This window comes from Micromesistius poutassou, assembly GCF_964030765.1.
Source record: "Micromesistius poutassou genome assembly, chromosome: 11".
In the NCBI taxonomy this organism is placed as follows: domain Eukaryota; kingdom Metazoa; phylum Chordata; class Actinopteri; order Gadiformes; family Gadidae; genus Micromesistius; species Micromesistius poutassou.
Window position 1 is genome coordinate 11,373,878 of NC_140281.1, and position 5,000 is coordinate 11,378,877.

Below are 5,000 nucleotides of genomic sequence, written 5' to 3' on the forward strand. Positions count from 1 at the left end.
GATAGGCCCCGGCGAGATGATGATCTCCCTAATAACTGAAGACACGTGGAGATGACAGACGTGAACACGTTAAGGGTCCACAACCCTCCCGAGTGTTTTTCTCCATGTGACCTTTTCAAGACAAAACCGTTCATGTCAGGCCGTAGTAGACAGCACACAACCAGGGTGGCATCAGGGTTAAGTAGACCCCCCCCCCCCCCTTCCCTTTCTTAGCACCCAAACCCTAAACTTGTGTCATCACACGTCGTATGCACCATATGGGCAGGCGGACAAAAGGCTAGAGCGCTGCGCGTGTCCACGACTGCATCCGGTCTATTGTGTGGCCGTGTCTGATCTGAACCCTCCTGTACCCTCTGAACACTGAGCCGTATACACGTAAACAGTACACGTCTCGTGCTCAGCCAGCCCTTCCTCTCACGCTCCTTTTCTTTCTGTTTCACGTTGTCGTTTCGGTGGCTGCTCCGTGCCACACACACACACACACACAGACACACAGACACACACACACACGCAGCCCCCCCCCACCCCTAAAAAGGAAAAAGAAACGCACTCACGAAAACTATACCATTCAAGAAAGTAGGAAGTAAGTAGTAAATAAGTAAATACACGACACATGGGCTGCGTATTGTCTCCCCGGAGCTCCCTGATGCCAGTGTGTGTTTGCATACAATTAGCCTACATAAGTATGTGGCGTGCGGAGTCACTCACCATCACATGGCCTGGGAGCGCCTGTGACGTGTACATTGCATGTTGGAGGCATGTTTGCGTGCTCCTACCATGGCGATGCAGTGTGTGTGTGTGTGTGTGTGTGTGTGTGTGTGTGTGTGGAGTTATACATCCCCCCATCGACATCAGCCTCTCTGTGATGTCACTCAGTGTGGCAGGCAAAGATTAGTCACGCACATGCATACACATGGATCAACGCACTAGAAAGATAGTGTACTAATCTATCTGTCACCATCTATGTTTCTATGTTTCTATCTTACTATCAACTTTCTACCTTTGATTATCTATATCCATCACCATCTATATTTATATCTTTCTGTCCATCATCCATCTACCTTTGATTACCTATCACCGTCTATATTTCTATCTTTCTATCCATCATCTATCTACCTTTGATTATCTATTTCTATCACCATCTATGTTTCTATATTTGTATCTTACTATAATCTATCTACAATTAATTATCGATATCTACCACCATATATATTTATATCTTTCTATCTATAATCAATCTCAATTGATCATGTATATCTATGTTTCTATCTTCCTATCTATCAACCTTTTATTACCCAGTCAGTATCCCCATTGGCCAGTCCTGATTTACTCTGATTTAATCATCCCTTGGGCCCCTGTCCCTTGACCCCCACTCTCCCCCTCCCCCCCTCCTCCTCCCCCCTCCCCTGCAGAACAAGAGGGTGATAGATTCCCTCTCTCACAACAGAACCCCTCCCTTCAACTTAGCGCTGGGCTGGTGACACGTGAGGCCTGTCTGGCCAGAATTCTGAACCCCCCCCCCAACAGCTGCTGGCTCATTCTTCTTAGCAAAATTAACCGTAGGGCCATAGCTTACACCTCACCTAAAAATACAAGCACACACACAAACCCAGACAAACATGGGGGTAAGCCTTTCGGGATCTCACTTTCAAAATAAATCTAAAGCCTGGTTCTGCCGGTGGAAGAATGGGTCAGTGTTGAGAGACCCGACACAGTGCTCCACGAGTGTGTGTATCCCCCACTGTAGGACAAAGAAAACACATCCAAAACAAGCTCCACACAGGCTTACTGTACGGCAGGACCTGCCGTACAGTCACTATCTCACTCTCACTCTTGTACACACACACACACACACACACACAAATACAGTCTCCTCAACCACCAGAACTATTGTGCACGGAGTGGAAACCATGGCGGAGGGAAACGGATCTCACAGAGCCCTGGACGTCCCTCTCTCAGTGCGCGCCCTGTTTTCCTTTTCCCACTTACTTACGGCGGGTGCTTGGAGAGGATACGGCCCTTGGGAAAAACAAACAGATGGGATGATTGATCGTCTGGATAGGGCCCTTCTCCTGCCAACAGGATGGCTTTCTTCAGTCGCTGGCCCCTACGCACATCTCCCAATTTTGTTTTGCTTGACCGGCCTCAATTACATTTTTTTCCTCTCTCATAACCGCACACTTCATAGAAGGAAAACAAAGTAGGTAATGGTGAGGTGCTAATGTGCAGTGTGTGTGTTAAGGCCAGGACACACAGCGATTAGTGAGAGAAATAAAAGTACAACATTTGAATTGTGACTAGTCCCGGGATGCCATAGTCGACTCACCCCAAAAGATCTGGGGTTTCAAGAGAAAGAAAAAAATGCTTCTGGCTGGGCTTGTCGTTCCTCTTCCAAAGAGTTAACAATGCAGCAGACCACCAGAGCTACGAGAAAAGAGTACGACTTATCCAAAACAAGGAGATGTAGAAATGCTTCACCTGGTAGACAAAGGGCAAAAGTGCAGCTCAAACCACCACGGAAAAAAAACAACCCGCCACAAACGCAGGGAGGTTGACTAGTACCACTCATTCAGTGGTATCCACCTCTTTGTGTCAACATGCGACATATAGAGAGGCACTGCTACCTGCAACCAGCCACCCACCTGACCACATACACACCCCCAGACACACACGCACTCTCACACAGACAAACAGTACTTTTGTTTTGCATAAACCATCCCTAAAGGTTTAGAGGAGGCTGTTGGTGCGTATGAATCGAAATGGCCTTCCCCGCCTCTGGCTTCTAAATAATAAGTGGTCATATCCATTACAAAGTTGGAGGTTATGTCAGTGTGTGACGTCATCTACCATTAAGATATGGATCAGATACATGTCATGATAAGCAGGTAGGGGTATCACGTGGATCTTGCTCAAGGTAGACTGCAGATATTGAAGTATGGTAGATATGTTTGACCATCTTTTTCCCATAGGTAACAAAAAAAACATCAGCGAATGAAGGGCCTTTATGTTTATCATCTAAGATGCTAACAATTTGTGATGTTTCAGATTCCTGCCTCGCAAGGACCCACAGCGCCCGCAACTAAACTGTAATCTGTGCTCCCTTAATTCACACACGCACACGCACACAGACAGTGTTTTACTGGTGTACTGTGAATATTTCAAGGGCTGTCTGTTGATTATGTTCTGGAATCAGCCTCTGACTTGTCACACCCTACGCATCTGTGTTATATTAGGATGCACACAGTATTGATTGACTGTATTGTTCCAACACACACAAACGGTGCATAAGCACACGCATTCATTACATTTATTAGACATCTTAAGACTCATCTTAAGACAGTGTCTGTCCTCATAAATCTACAGCAAAGCCCAGCCCTTGCTGTATCTATTTGGGACGGTCCATCTCCATGGGACACAACCCCCACACCAGTCAGCTCCCGCCTCTGTCTCTCCCCTTCTTCTCTTAGTCATCTCAGCAGGGTTGCTCCGTGTTTTTTTGGGGGGGATATTGCGTGCACGTGCGGGTGCTTGCGCACCATGCTTGCACCTTTGCACATGTGGTTTCCGAGGCTCTCGCACTCACAACCACTTCCTCCCCCCGCTAATAGCACAGAGGTAGCTGAGGACGTCGGGAGATAAGACATACTTCTAACTATTTATATATATGTATTTTTAAAGGCGACTTAACAATTGCAGGCCGGTTTTGCCGTCCAAGGCGTGTGGATGGAGGTGCGTTGGGGCAAGTTGATCGGTGTCTGGGTCCTTGGTGAAAGTCCCAGTCACACCCACATCCATAGTGATGGATGTGTGCGTCCCCATTGTGTGTGTACATGGTGCGTGTGTGTGTGTGTATGTGTGAGTAGATGACAGTAGATGACGGCTGTGCCACGCCGTGCAAAACTCTCCACCCTCCTCTCCCCCTCCCCCTCCTGTAAGGCTTGCGTGAGGATAAACAAACTATTTGGATGTGTCCGTGTGTGGGTCAGGGAGGGGTGTGTGTTTGTGTTTGTGTGTTTGTGTAGAAATTTGATTGGCTTACGTGCACCTACTTTGATTATTCTAGCACCCCCCCCCCCCCCCCCCTCCCTCCCCGAGCACCACCACCAACCTCACCACCGCACGCACACTCGATCAGGAAATGCTAAGCTGAGCTGTATATATAAAAGATGTATATATATATATATATATATACATATATATATACACACACATTATAAATATATAATTATACACATTATATATATATATATATATATATAATTATACATATTTATATATAATATATGGATTTACACATATATATAATTATACATATATATGTGTACATATATGTATATCCATACACACACATTTTACATATCTACGGAGAAAGAGACACAGAGAGAAAGTGAGAATTCTCTAGCCACACTGTGAGATATAGAACAAAACAGACCAAAGCCCCGTACAGTCAGAGACAGAGAAAAGGAAAGAGTGGAGAGGGAGAGAGAGAAAGATTAAGAGAAAGACAGAGACAGAGAAAAAAGGAAAACTAGTATGAGAAACAGGGAGGGAGTGTGGGAGGGAGGGAGTGTGAGAGGGAGGGAGGGAGGGAGTGTGGGCAGGCTGCCACGGAGCGAGCGCAGGGAGCTGGCTGACCAAACGCTTGTTGTCACGCGAACTCACCGTCTGTCAATCTCCCCAAGCACCCGCCCCCCCCCCCTCCCCCCCCCCCCTCCCCTGCTTCCTGACAGGGCCCTGGCGGCCGGCCAAGGCCTTGCGTGCAAGCCGGCAAGCCACATTAGCCCATAAAGAATTTCATAATAGCAACAGCTGTTAAATATTGATGACTACTGGCAAGCGCTCAATGGCGCGCTGTGAAAGGTTAAGCCTGCAGTGTAATGGAAGCTAATACTTCATTATGCCACAGATCAAATGTCCGGATATCTTGCCCAGGGAACCCTGTAACCCTTTTCTTATGAAGTTTCTGCCTCCATTTCTTTCCTTTGCCAATGTAGCTCTTG

At 46.9% G+C, this 5,000-nt stretch overlaps 1 protein-coding gene across 1 annotated transcript in view; it reads right to left on the reverse strand.

Annotated features, from left to right (window-relative positions):
* Positions 1-5,000, reverse strand: part of ahrra (aryl-hydrocarbon receptor repressor a) — a 46,151-nt gene that overhangs the window by 14,004 nt on the left and 27,147 nt on the right. The gene's annotated exons all lie outside the window — the stretch shown is intronic.